At 44.7% G+C, this 15,033-nt stretch overlaps 1 protein-coding gene across 3 annotated transcripts in view; it reads right to left on the reverse strand.

The window, feature by feature from the left end:
* Cflar (CASP8 and FADD like apoptosis regulator) overlaps nucleotides 1–10,608 on the reverse strand; it is a 48,214-nt gene extending 37,606 nt beyond the window's left edge. The window contains exons 1-2 of one of the 3 annotated variants that reach the window (XM_032901163.1): nucleotides 10,477–10,608; nucleotides 8,378–8,467 (exon numbers count right to left, since the gene is read on the reverse strand). The gene's annotated coding sequence lies outside the window, so the exon portion shown is untranslated. Of the gene's footprint in view, nucleotides 1–8,377; nucleotides 8,468–9,851; nucleotides 10,296–10,476 lie in introns of those variants that run through there. The other 2 variants (XM_032901164.1, XM_032901166.1) reach the window with 2 other exon arrangements.
* Nucleotides 10,609–15,033: the final 4,425 nt, after the last annotated feature.

Raw genomic sequence — 15,033 nt, forward strand, 5'->3', positions numbered from 1 at the left:
ATTTAGGATTTCTGTTCTAAGAGTAGATTTAGAACTACTCTTGCCACAGAGGGGAAAATGGGTAGCTAAGTGGGACAACTGACCTGTCCATCTGTCCTACCGCAGAAGCAACTATCTTAACAGATTCTGTACTTTAAATATGCACCAGAACATTTAAATAAAACGAGGTCTTTGTAAACCTGCTCTGCTCCACCAGATACTGTTAATTTCCTTAGAACCCTTCCCCTGGCTGACCTCTCTCCACCATTTCTACCCAGGCCTTCTCTGATCATCATACCCATCCTAGAACCTCTCTGTGCCTGCTCCCTAAATGGCTTATTCAACACCTCGGCCTCTAGGCTGCCCGAGTCTATATTCAATCAAAATGAACTTGCCCTTCTCCCACTACAGGTCCCAAGACTGCACAAGGCCAATCATGATCTGGTCCTGCCTGCATCTCATCAATATACACACTGCACGTTTGGCTTTAATTAAACCTCAACAAGTCATCTTCCATAAGCCTCTACCTGGATTATACTGTTTCCACCCATCTGCACAGCAAAACCCTTAACTTGCAGGCCCACCTACTTTGTAAGGCTCTCCTGGAAATGTCCACACAGGTGTGATCAGTAACTCCTTTGTATCATCCCCTCTGGCATCTAGCATCATTAACAGTACAGTGTGGCAACTTTGGTCAGCCTTCTCAAACTGTTTCACTAAAGTCAGGTGCCTCCCAGTCACCTGACGTTCAAATTGCAAAGTAATCCAGTCAGCCACACGGCAGCCAGTACAATGACTGGTTAGCTTCTTTAAGACATAGTTAATCTGTTGTTTGCCTTGCTTTTCATCTGAAGTAAGGAGAGGGCATAGCAACCACAGCAACGTTACCGCCATGAAGACAGTGTGAAAACAAATGTGTTTCAGCAACCACACAACTTGGGCAGTAATATGTTAAGTTTGTCTTGCCAGAGGCCAAATTGGAACTTCCCAGTACCCAGGAAGTGAGATAAGAACATGAGGAACTTGACTCATCCAGAAGTTTCCAGAAGCCAGACAGAGTTGCACGATTCTGAAGAGTACAATGTGAGCATCTCACCGAGCTCTGTGCACCTACCTGGAATGTCAGAGCTCATCCTTCCCTTCCACAGGACCCAGAGACAAGCAGAACAGCTCATACAATACACTTACCTTTGCCCCCCCGCCGTGGGCACTTCTAATGTAAGGTATATACCTCAAATGCCAATTCCCACCCCCTCTCAAGTCAGTCAAAGGAGGACGTGCAATAATCATCTTGTGGTTCCTGGCTTGTGGTGCTGCAGACCTGCACTAAAACATAACCATTGGCTGGGGCAAAATAATCATTTGAAATGTTTTCAGTGCAAGCAACACATTTCACACAAATAATGTTCCCCACAGAGGATAAATGGTCCCGATTATAAATTGACACAAAAGTAGGTGCCTTTTATACAGCCCTTGCATGAAACTCCTTTTCTTTGCCTGTGTCCCTTCCAAGCTTTCCAGACTTCCAAGGGAAGAGAGCTGGTAAGTGGGGGCTTTAAAGTCAGGCTGGGTGACGCATGATCCCAGCTACGCAGGAGGTTAAGGCAGAAGAAGTGAAGGCTCCAGACCTGACCGGACTCAGTGAGTTCAAGGCCAGCCTGGGCAACTTAGTGAAACCATCTCAAAGGGTAGAAAGAGAGCTAGGGGTGTGTCCTCGGTGACGGAGAACTCGCTCGGCATGTGCAAGGCCCTAAGTTCAGTGCTTAATGCATAAACAAAAAGCAGAGCGGGGGCTTTATAAAGGGACTGCCGCCAGGCATGGCAGCACAAACCTGGAGGAAGAAGTTAAACTTCTAGCTGGACCCAGAAGCATGGAGCAGAGTCACCAGGAGCAATCAAATGGAATCCAGCTGATAGTGGCCTGACCCATCTCGGAGTTAATCTCTTGCTGGGACAGACATTTCCTACATAGCTCAAGCACGAAGAATATCCTTCCATTTCTGTGCATTATCCATAATCCAATTCGAAATACCTCCATGTTCACCAACATAGGTTTTGTTTTTACCTCTTCATAGTTGCCTCCACTGAGAAAGCTCCCCCACCCCACTCGGCACCATGTTGAAATTCTGTACTTCAAGCTCTCTTCCACAGCTTGCCCTGGTTCACCAACGGGCTCATCTTGCCCTCCTTCACAGCAGTTTGTACTGTCTTCAGGCATTTCTCTCATGCTGTGCCTGAGTTAGACCGTGATGAGAGACAGACTCTCCCCTTCAGTCAGCTGTGTGTGGTAGGCCCTAGGTATCCTGCCAGGCTCGGGCCTCAGAGCTCTTGAACAGATGGCACAGGACTACCCAGTTGCAGCAGATAGGCACATATACAATGCCCATTTGTCCCTTTGCAACCTACACTGAAGCAAGCTGGAACTGGCAGCACGAGAGGGTATCACACTTGGAGCCTGGGCACGGAGCTTGACTGTTCTACACTGAATGAACTAATGACAGCACTGACTGACGGGATTATGGTTATAAGAGGCTGGGTATTATAGGATGATGTCATATAGGTGAAGGCAGGTACAAGGCAGAATGAGGCCTGTCATTGGATGAGAAGAAAGGATGGGCAGGAGAAAAGTTTTAGAGAGAGGAGGAGACTGGAACAGGAAAGGGGGAGGAAGCATCAGAGAGAACGTGGAGGCTGATGTTTTTTTTTTTTTTTTTTTAAAGATTTATTTATTTAATGTAAGTAGTCTTATAGTCTCCCTGTCTTCAGACACACCAGAAGAGGGCATCAGATCTCATTACAGATGGTTGTGAGCCACCATGTGGTTGCTGGGATTTGAACTCAGGCTGTGGAGGCTGATGTTAAGATTCCTCTCTGTGGGGTTGGGGATTTAGCTCAGTGGTAGAGCGCTTGCCTAGCAAGCGCAAGGCCCTGGGTTCAGTCCCCATCTCCGAAAAAAAGGGAAAAAAAAAAAAAAGATTCCTCTCTGCACATTTACAGGTTGTTATGAATGTTCTTAAGGGATGGATGTGTACAGGGCTTTGTATGTCTAGGTGGGCAATTATATTTTATCAGTTGGGTCAGAGGTTATTGTGTTGTGTGTTCTTTCATGTGGCGATTTAAGTTCAAGAGAGTATGTGGTGGCTGGAGACACTAGACCACCATGGAATTGGGATGTGTATGTCTGGCCTGGCAGCAACCTGCCTTGGGAACTAGATGGGTAGAGAGATTGTTGCCAGGCCCAGAGAGAAGCCATCGGCAGTGTGATATGGGATGGAGCAGAGCAGGTGAGAGGCTTTGCTGACTGAGGTGAAGGTATCTACCAGATATCTTGGGGCACTACGGTGCCGGACCTAGTGAGAATAAAAGATAACTTTTTTTTTAGAATTTTATAGCAACAGGTGTCCAACATGGTGGACAAAAATCCACTAGTAAGCCTAAGAGAAAATTTAAGTAAGAGGAGGCCAGTGCCAAGTTGAGTCACATGATGGTCCAAGCAGGGGACCCTTAAACAAGGAAACAGCCTAGTAGATCCCCTGCTGAGATAAGTAGTGGCAGCTAGAGAGATGGAGATTAAAGCTGCATTTTAAAGAAAGTTGTCTAGAAAGTCGTTCAAGATACTCATATTCCTTCTAATGTGGGCTCCACGGGAATTTCTGGGTTAAAATCCTAGTTAGACAAGCTGCTTCTTAACGACTGGTATTATTAGAAAGTGATTAAGTTTGTTTTTAAGAAGAAGAGAGTAGAGAGATTACCCGAATCAAGTGGGGATTTTTTACCAATCGTTTGGAACTAAAGGAAAATTAGTCACTGACTCCCAGTAGAGCGGTTGATAAAAGTCTGTAACACCAGGCAGAGTGAATGCAGATATATACTATAGAAGTTATTAGTAAATAAACTCTGAGGCTCGGGGTAGAGAGCTTGACAGATCGATTTATTTCAGGTTAAGTCCTGGTTTGGTAAGTTGCTTATTGGTAATATAATTGATAGAAGATGTTTAATTTGGTTTATGAACTACCCTGCTGGCTAGCGAGGGTTTGTGGTTATTTTTTATATTTTCTACAACATGAAGCTCAGATTCTCTTAACATGGGCTGCACAGGAATTTTGGGTTCATTTCCTGATATGACAGATTAAAAAAGTCCGACAGGCTCATGCACTACTGTTTAGATTCCTTCCTTCTTTAAAATTGTCTAATCTTCATAATGGGTGTGACTTTGAAATTTATGGTTATATTACTCTGGGAGAGAGTGCAAGATACAAGCTTTTCTGGTTACAGACTAAGGAACACAGAATTTTGGGAGAAAGGTTTTGGCTTTGTGTTTTTAAAAATGGTGATTAGCCTCCTGTGAGCTGATAAGAACTCATCTTAAATGGGAAGACAGTGTCTCCAGCCAAACTCTAGCCTTTCAGTAAAAGGGCCAACTAATTCTCAACACGTTTTGATAAAAACGTATCCTCTGCACTAACTCTTAATAAGCGGTCATTTCTTAAACTCTTAAGATGTATATGCCAGAACATTCGTTCACCAACCTCAAACCCAATTTTCGACATGTGTGATTGTTTCAGGACAGATTCAGAAGTGCCTAAAAAAAGTTGTTGTTGTTGTTGCTGTTGCTGTTGTTGTTGTTTTGAGACAGAGTCTCTCTACATAGTCCTCGCTGTCCTGGAACTCATTGTGTTAGCCAGGGTGGCCTCGAACTCTCAGAGCATCTGCCTTCTTCTGCCTCCCGAATGCTGGGATTGGAGGCATAATTCAACATGCCCAGCAAAATGTGCCTAAAACTTAAAAGTAATTTTCCCTCAGACAAGACAACAGCCTAATATCCTCAGAACTACTATCTTATATGGGATGGTGTCAGTTAAAAATACAATCACGCATGAACTGTTGCAGTACTCACTCAATTTGTTCCAAAAAACCATGGGGCAAGATTTGCTGCATTCATAAATTACAGAGTTTTTATTTCCTTAGCAGAAAACAAAAACAAAAACAAAAAAAAACCAAAACAAAACAACAAAAAAACAAAAACAAAAAACAGGCCAAACTGCTTGGTTTAAGTGAGACTTTAGATTTTAATGCTTTGGCAAAACCTGAGTCCAGAGATCAAACCTCTTTTCTAAGTTGTACAGTGAAGAGATGAGTCTTGTCTTTTGTTATCGTTGTTCTGTAAGCATCTAAGCCATCTGATGTGGAGTGTAGGGAACTGGGGGTATATTTTCGTGTAACAGTAGTCAGGAAAACCACATTCTTTCTCAAAGTCTGGTAATATACACATGTAAATCCAGCACTTGCAAGGCTGAGGCAGAGGAGCAAATTCAAGGCCATCTTGGGCTGGCTACGTACTGATCCTGTCTTTGAAAAAGAAAATAAATGCCGAGCTGGCGGCGTGCCTTCAATTCCAGCGCGCAGAGGCAGAGGCAGGTGGATTCTCTGAGTTTGAGGACAGCCTGGTCTACAGAGTGAGTTCTAGGATAGCCAGGGCTACATAGAGAAACCCTGTCTGGAAAAGAAAGCAAAATAAATCAAAGGTGAGCCGAGAAACAACACTAAATGCCTAAGAGAACATAGCTTAGCATTTACCACATTGGAAGTTTGGCTTGGCTTGAGTTAAAATTTCAACCAGGCAAATACATTTGACCAGTTACCCAAAAGCTCAGTTCAAAAACCAAAGTTGTACATATGGCCACAAGATGAAGCTTCGAAAAATTCCTTTCGATATAGAAGTTTTTCTAATTATAATAAGTTCTCTTTGTTTTAAGAAACTCTGGAGCAAGCTAGGAAGCAGCACTTGCCTGTGGTCCCTGAGTCAGCTCCTGCCTCAGGTTCCTGCTCTCCTTGGGTTCCTGTTCAGCCCTTGCTGCTTACGATGATAAAGTTACATGGAAATGGGGTGGGGGTGCGGGTGTCAGGGGACTCAAAATGGACGAATAGAGAAAATAAAGTAAAAAGTGTCCATCTGCTTCATCTGCTCCATCACCCTTGGTAGCCCTAACTTCCCACCTATCTGTTTTTTTTTTTAAGATTCTTTGACATTCCCTGAAAACAATCATGCTTAACGAGACTTGTTCCACATTAAGGCTGAGTGATGGCCAGCTTGTTTATGGAGAACCTGGGCAGAGAGTAATTGCATCATTTCTCCAGGGCACAGCTTTGTGCTATATATACAACCCCCCAGTTCCCACCACAACATTTAATAGGTTCCCTAGGCCTTTAAGCACAGCTCTAACTATCTGTCAGATTAAAATAGCATGGTCTTGGGGTTTAAGCAGGGCATAAGTCAGGCAAAAAACTTTTGTTCGGGTTTCAGTAGTCACCCAGCCATGGTTCTGCATGTAACTTGTACAACTTTTGTGTTTCCTAATTAAAGGGGGAATGGGGTGTCAGTCAGCAGAGAAAGATTTATGCATACACTTTCATTTCTATCAGGGGCCATGATGGACCCCCTCTGTAACACCTAGAGGTGTATGAGCAAGAGATCTGTCAAGTGCCTACCTTTTAAAACAAAGATCTAACTTTTAAAAAATGCTTTTCAGTCAAGTATGGCAATGCACACCTGTAACTACGGCAACAGAGAGGACCAGGAGTTCAAGGAGGCCCAGGCTCCAGGAGACTCAATCTCAAACAAAACCAAAAACTAAAGCTACAAGAGAAAAAAAGTATTTTTTAAAGGATTTCAGATGCCTAAGGCAGAGGGGAGGTTAACGTCTGGAACATGTCACAGGTCCACGAAGCTCTGGTTCCCACTGGTAAAACAAGATCTTTGAAGCAAGTCACTCACTTCAAAGCACACTAAACCTTGAAAGCAGTAAAAGCAGCAGGAGTTTTCAATCACACTGAAACACTGAGGTACCAGGTAGAGGTCGAACACTGTGCTGGACCTGGGTGCGGGGGTTCATGTCAGCAATCTTAGCTGGGAGGCTGAGGAGGATCTGGAGAATTCAAGGCCAAGCTGTGCTACATGCTGAGTTTCAGTCCAGCCTGGGCTACAGTGAGACGCCGTCTCAAAAATCAAGATACTACATTCTTCCTCAACTGGAGAGCTCACTGCAGAACACAGTCTCGCATATGTGGTAAATCTGACACCAAGCTGGGAGAACTTAATTCTTTCAGTGGGCTCAACCAAAGAAAACCCAGAAAGAGGAAAATAATGAAGCTAAGATTTGTTGTAGTTTTCTGGTATTAAATGACCAATAAAGAAAAAGTGTCTGAGAGTTCAGATCATGAAATGAGCATAAATATAGAATACGGTACAAAGAGCAGGAAAAAAAGAGTTCAATTTCACCTAGAAAGACAAGATTCAAGGACACAGACAGACAAACAGACAGACAGACAGACAGACACACACACACACACACACACACACACACACTCACACGCACACACGGTCTTTTTCTTTCAAATGTGACACAAAGAAAGAAATTATTCCCCAAAGCTAAGAATTGAAGAGGGAGGAGGGGAAAAAAATCTGAGCCAATGAAACAAATCCAAGTGGCCACTGCACAAGATGGGAAAGGGGAAACTAGGGTGGGAAATGTAGAAGTAAGAACACCACGAACATCCGTTCTGAAAGACTGTTTGGAGACATACATACAAAAATAAGTGGGGATGGTTGGGAGGGAGGGAAAATTCTCAGTCTTTTAAAGGTAATCAAAAGGCTCTATTTGGGCACACCAATGTATGAGACTAGCACCAGCAACCTTTGGCTATCTCTAGGGGATGGGCTTGTGGGAGGTGGGGGCGGTGTCTGTATTTACTTTGCAGGTACTAAACTCAGGGATACTTTACTTATAACTTGCCTGAAAGGTTTTGAATATTAATATACAATGCAAAATAAGAAGTAGAATCCTTGGTAAGGAGCAGGACAGCTGCCCCAGGTGGGATGTTCCCAGAGGTGAAGGTCAGCTGGGGCATCACAGCACAGGTAGTGGTTCTTGCTTCACAGATTTAAGAAAAACAAGGCTTTGAGTACAGAAGGCCCTGGGCCAAACCTTTACTGCCCCACACTTGGCCAGCAGGCTTCTTTCCAGGGCAGGCTGTCCTTGAGCTTTGTCCCGGCGGCCTCTATGCTGAGGTTATAGAAATAAATAAACAAACCAAAGACAACCAAGTACCTTGTCCAGAACTTTACTCCACCCAGAGTCACTCACTAAATTAACAAGGAGGCATTTGATTCCAGAAACGAGTTTAATTTAATAAGTCTTTGGCTCTCTTCAAGAAAGATTTGGATTTAAATGTGCCACAAGTTTGGAGGTGCTGAGAGTGGATTCCCAAAAAGCACAGAAGGAACCAAGAGTGGAAGATAGGAAACAAACACTTTCCTACATTAATCAGGAGTCAGCTCTCCAACAGCCCAAGTCCCTGTAGGAACAGCAAGAATAGAAGGGGTTCTCAGATTACTCACACCGGGCGGTCGCTGGCCCATCTCACTCAACAGTGGCTTTGTCACTTGTTTTCACCGGGAGACCTCCAGAAAACTGGATCGAACGAGACACTGGAAAGAACACAAATAGGAGCGGTCCCTTCAGTTGGCATCCTGGAAGGTTGGCTTGTGGAACTGGCCCAAGCTGTGAACCCGGTGACTCGCCCAGCCAGCCCAACAGGTTCAGGAAGGAGGTGCTATGAGACTCTCCCAAGACTGCTGGGTTCCAAAATCCGAAGAGATCGGAGGAAAGTTACAGGAAGCCAGAAAGGAACCAACTTCCGCCCCTACTCGGAAACCCAAACCCAAACACACACACACACACACACACACACACACACACACACACACACACACCCCACCCCACCCCCCTCACCACCACCACCCCACCCCCCACCCCCACCCCGGTTTCTCGAAACTTGGTAAACTGAGTTTAGGTTAGCAAGTGGTGACTTGCTAGAGAAACAAATGTCATCAAAAACAATATACAACATAAAACTTCTAAAAAAAGTCATTTAAGTTGAGTGTGGTGGTGCAGGCCCAGCATGGGGGGCAGGCGGGGGCTCGGGGGTGGGTGCTGAGGAGGGAAGATCAGGAATTGCAGGTCATCCTAAGCAACATAGTAAGACCAAGGCAAAAAAGAAAGGCCCGGTTTTTTAACCAGGTCATTCAGCAGAAAGACTACAAATAAAAGAATTGCTGACCAAAATGACAGTTTCTGAAAAGAAAGCTTTGAAAATTCGCTTACAGCTAAGTGCTGGTGGTGTGACGGGGCAAGACAACTTTATTCTAGGAACCCGAGTTCAAGATGCCCCAGGTAGCTTAGCTTCTGTTATACTGCCTTCCTGTGCAAACCTCCCCCTCCAGCAAACTGCCTATCTTAGCTGTCAAACTGCTTGCTTACCCACATCCCCCCCGAGCCCCCGCAGCTGCCAAGGGAGGCGCTGGGACATGGTTTCTGCTTTCAAAAACTCTGTACCCTGGACATTGGTCACTGAATACACCCAATACCTAAGTGACGTCACTGCCGGCTGGACTTTCAATTGGTTATAAACTGTGGCTAAGTGGCTATCTCTGGTTGGTTCCCAGGAGCAATGACTAATAGCAGCAATCCTTTAATCCTAGCCATGCAATCAGGAGGCAGGTGCAGGTGGATCTCTGCAGTCTGGGCCAGCCTGGTCCACAGAGTGAGTTCAAGGAGGGCCAGGGCTACATAGAGCCCTGCCTCTGAAAACCGAAGCATAAAATAAAAAGTAATTTGCATACAAACCAAGGTTGTTTGTGATAACAGAGAGCTGAGGCTTTTTTGCTCTGTTCAGAAACTAGATCTTTTATCTAAAAATCTCTTTTTAGAGAGGTTTTAGATTTTAGATCATCCCTCTTGGTCAAGGCCTGACCCATGTAACTCCCTATTGGCCCCACCCCTTTTAGTGTAAGAACAAATTTCAAAAGTTACCTGAACCCGAGGGATTTATTAGATGTCTTGAATTGACTTCCAGCTTTCTAGCCACTGTGAATACCAGTGGCCTTTCCTTTGTTAATGTCCAAGCGAACTTGTCCACCCAAATAGAGAATCAACTTTTTAAAAGGAAAACTGGTAATTGGACAGTTCAACTCCAGGAAATGAGTAATTCTCAAAATGTTTTGTGCATGACTAATTGTGGCTCGGCCAGCAAAAGTTAATCTTTTTAAAGTTTCGACTGAAACACAGGAATGTTCCCCCTGGGGTTTGTGGGCGTTCCCTCCTGTCCTCAGGATGCGCTCTCTACAGCTCCGGAGTACTCAAGGGTCATTAAGAGGTACTTCTCCGGGGGTCCCATGCCTGAACATGACAAACTGCCTTAGACTGGGGGTTGTCCCCACCTGCGGTGGCCCTACGCCCTGACCGGTGCCCAGCCTGTGGAGGAGCTGCAGTCCTCCGTGCCCTCCCCGGCTCCGCCCGCCGTCCCCTGCGCGCCGGCGCAGGGCTGAGACCTCCAGGGCCTACTAGAATGCGCCAGGCACAGCAGTCCGGGACTTAGGGTCCCGGGCTCGCGCTGCGCCGCTAGTAGCGCGCGGGTTACACCGCGCAAGTCACGTACCGGTCCGGCCCCTAAGTGGCTTCTTGAGAGGCTCAGGTCTCAGACTTCACTGCGTGCCTTGGGGTCCACAAAATGGAGACGCCTAGAAACCGAAAGCAGACGTGGCAGCAGGCGCGGCTTCTCTGAGCTCTGAGTTACTGGGCTGGGCTTCAGTAACTACAAAAGTCTTCCGCAAGCGTATGAGCAACAGTGTACTCATATACATAAAACAAACAAACAAACCACACAGGGAAAACTGTCTTGAAAACATAAACAAAAAAGAACTTTTAAATAATGTAAAGAGTTTTCCACAAACTATCTAGTGACATACTGTCCCCAGATTCATTTTATGAACCCATCAAAGATTTTACCGCCTCATAGATAATCTAAGATTCAAGCATACCAGGTTGTTATAAAAACACGTCTACTTCTACCATGGGGTCACAGACTTAGAAAGTTCTATAGAAATGTAGCCATGTCCCCTTATTCTTTTTTTTTTTTTCTTTAAATATTATTACACTGTAGCTTCCTCAGACACACCAGAAGAGGGCATCAGATCCCATTGCAGATGGTTGTGAGCCACCATGTGGTTGCTGGGAATTGAACTCAGGACCTCTGGAAGAGCAGTCAGAGCTCTTAACCACTGAGCCGTCTCTCCAGCCCCCTGTCCCCCTTGTTCTTAACAAAGAAATGAAGTTATTTGTGTACTTTGAGGATATTACTGTATTTTCTGTTGCTGTATGTCTCCCCAACCCACCCCCTTCTGAGACAGAATATTACTATGTAGCCCTAGTTGGCCCAGAACTTACAGTGGTCTTCCTGCCTCTGTCTCTCCGAATGCTGGAATTAGAGTTATGCATCATGTACCACCACACCTGGCAATCTCTATATATCTCTGCCTCTATCTGTGTATGTGTGTGTACATATATATACATACATACATACATATATATTATTTTGCTGTAAATGTGTGTCTGTATATGTGCACATATGTATGTGAATATCCATGAAGGCCATATAACTTCTCATGAAACTAGAATTACACTGGTTATAAAATATCTTGGTATTGGGTTGCCTGTATTTGTTTGTAGTCCAACCACCTCTCTAAGTGCTAGCCTAAAGGTATGCACTAGCTTCATGATGGCATTAAGAGAAGGTGTCTCTGTGCATGCATAGATGCATGTGGGTACCCATGAAAGCCCCGTCAGATCCCATGGAACTCAAGATACAGCTGATTGTGGAACATGTTGTGTGGTGTGGGTGCTGGGAACCAAACTCACGTCCTCTGGAAGAGCAGCCAACAATCTTAACGTCAGAAACATCCTTCCAGTCCCCCACCTTATATTTTCTAGGATCTTGAAAATCCTTTTCATCAATTTTTTAACTCTCCAACTCGCCACAGAGATGTTGCATTCTGACTTTAGGGTTTCCTCCTAGACATTTCAAGGCGGTTGGCATAAGGTATGGGTGTTACCAGTGCGACGCTGATTCTCTGCCTACTGAAGACTAACCCCATACCAGTGACGGCACACTCGACGGGGAGGTTGTCCACAGCAGCAACCATCACAAGCCCAATCAGGAATGGATCATTAACTACGCAGGTGTGACGAATTCCACGAGCCAGTGTAAAGTCAGATCTGTCCAGGGTGGCACGAGCTTAAAAATCAGTTCCTAAAATGTTTTTCAACTTGGGTGGCCAACTTTTCTCTGCATCCCACAAATGTACATTATCTTTATTCCGAGGGCCTTTTCCACGTGGTCAGTCAGCTCCAAAAACGCAGCCTTCGGTAAGCACAGGAGCATGCCTGGGTCGGCCTCTGTTTCCACAGAGACCTCATCTCCTAATGCATTTTAAATCACTATTGCACTTTAAGTTGCACTTTGAATACCCAGGTCTCATCCGTTTATTCCATAACAGCCAAAAATGCTTTCAGTGATTCCGATGCTGCCAAAATCTGACTCTGAATGCCTATTGGAAGCTCCACGGTGTCCAGGAAACAGACGCTGGTGCTGTGTCTTAGTTAGGGTTATTAATGGCGAAACACCATGATCAGAAGCAGCTTGGGGGTGGAAGGGTTTGTTTGGCTTACAAATCCTGAGCCACAGTCAAACTGGGTGAGAACCTGGAGGCAGGAGCTGAAGCAGAGGTCATGAAGGGATGCTGCTTACTGGCTTGCTCTGTGGCATTCAGGATCATCTGCCCAAGGGATGGCACCATTCACAATGGGGTGGGGGCCCTCCCCCATCAATCACTAATTGAGAAAATGCCCTACAGGCTTGCCTAGAGGCCCAGCTTATGGAGTTGATGACTCAGCTGAAGTTCCCTTCTTTCTGATGACTATAGCTTATCTCAAGTTGACCTGAAACTGGCAAGCATCTGCCGGTTCTGAGGGTATTTAAGCTTAGAGTAAGATGTTCTCCACCAGAAGCATCTTCTGGTTTGAACTCAACATCACTGAGGTAGGTATCCACCCATAGACGTTTATCCCAACCACAGCTCCTATCTCTAGAATAAGCCAGTGAGGGGAAGAGGGAGTGCCTGCCACTCCAAAAGCCATCTTAAACTCCACAAAGCTCATTAAACCAGAGCCCCCTGCATTTTCTGTTAGGCTGTTTGATGGGTTCCATTTAATCTTGCTCACAGATGTCAGCCACAAAGCAACCCTCCGTTCTTCAGCTGTACGTTTCTGGGCAACAGTATTATGAAGTGGAAATTCCTCCCTGAGCCAATGAATCTTTCATAGGCTGTTTTCTTGGAGCACCTTGATGCCCTGAGAGCTTCAAGGAGCTTTCATCAGGATCTGAGCTCGAAAACGAAGCCGTGTAGCATATGCCATCGCCCATATACATTAATATTGATTTATAAGTTCATACTTCAATTTAATGGGTAAAAATCTGTGTCAATCAATACTTGTTTGGTATTCAACTTAGCCTTATTTGGCCCAGAGAAAACCTTTCAAATTGACTTCATGCTCCTTTGGTTCTTTGAGCACTTTCTTGATAGCTATCTCTCCATGTTTCATGTGCAACATGTTCTTCCCATGATCCAGTGCTGGAGCCAGTTGTTTCAAGCCAGGGGTCTTGATTCCCTTTAATTGAGCATTTAGTATTCAGAAGCCAAGATTCAGATACTATGTGTGCTCATTGTTATAGGCAGGTAAGTAAACTGCTCTAAGGCCCCTCAATGGACAGTATCAAGGTGTGTGTGTGGTGTGTGTGTGTGTGTGTGTGTTTGTATGTGTGTGTGCGTGTGTCTGTGTATGTTTGTGTGTGTTTGTATGTGTGTGTGTGCGTGTATGTGTGTATGTTTGTGTGTGCACACACATGGTTTTGTATATCTCTGTGTGTTTGGGTGTGTGTAAATTTTCCTTATCTACTACTTCTATACGTGCCTGTGTTTCTTGAAAACTACAGGTTCCAACAAGCATTTCTCATTCAAATACAGAAGCTCAGATTTATGATGTTTCTATTTTGCATTTTTCCAATTCCCCTTTCCAGTGAAATTTCAACTTAACTGAGTTAGCCTTGTGTAGTCAGTCTCCGGATGTCCCTTCTGTGTCTCCTGCATGACTCTTTTCTCAGCCTACTCGGGCACCAATGCTCCCTACCATGCAGCCACTCTGCCTCGTGTTCCCTTTGTTCCTTAATGACCTTAAGGTTCTGTGGTTATGAATGGAAACAGGAAAGGATGTAGGGGATAAGCTTCTAAACATTGTGAATGGAGCCTGGGACTATAGCTTAAGGATGGAGCACTTGCCTGGCATGTGAGAGAGCCCTAGTACTATTAAAAATGAAAATAAATAATAATGCATGCACAAGGAAGATGAGGGGATAGAAAGAGGTTGCAAAAATAGAGTTGGATAAGAGGAGAAAGCTCTGACATTCCATGGCATAGTAGAAAGACTACAATGGACAAGATTCTATTATGTATTTCAAGTAGCCAGATGTGCTGGATAGGTTTTTTTGTCAACTTGACCCAAGTCAGGGTCATCTGGGAAGGATGAACTTCAATTGAGGCAATGTCTCTACCAGATTGGCCTGTAGACAAATCTGTGGGGTATTTTCTTAACTAATGATGGATGTGAATGGTCCAGCTTACTGTGCAACCATGGGGTGGTAGTCGAGTGCAAGAAGGCAGGCTGGACAAACCAATACCAGCATTACTCCTGTCTCACTACTCTGTGATTTGTTTCTATTCTTACCAAATTCCTTCACTAAGTTCCTGACTTCCCCAGTGATGCACTGTGACCTGGGATTTGTAAGAGGAAATAAAGCCTTTCTTCTCTCAAGTCACTTCTGGCCATGTTCTTTATCACTGCAATAGAAAGTGAGATAGACCACCAAAAGAGAAGAACTTTGGCTGGAGAGACAGCTCAGCGGTTAAGAGCACTGACTGCTCTTCCAGAGGTCCTGAGTTCGATTCCCAGAAACCGCATGGTGGTTCACAACCATCTGCAATAGGATGCCCTCTTCTGGTGTGTCTGAAGACACCTACAGTGTACCCACATATAAATAAAATAAACAAAATCTTTTTAAAAAGATAAGAGCTTTTATACTCTAGTAATGTTTAACGGTATC

Source organism: Rattus rattus, chromosome 4 (assembly GCF_011064425.1).
Source record: "Rattus rattus isolate New Zealand chromosome 4, Rrattus_CSIRO_v1, whole genome shotgun sequence".
NCBI lineage: Eukaryota > Metazoa > Chordata > Mammalia > Rodentia > Muridae > Rattus > Rattus rattus.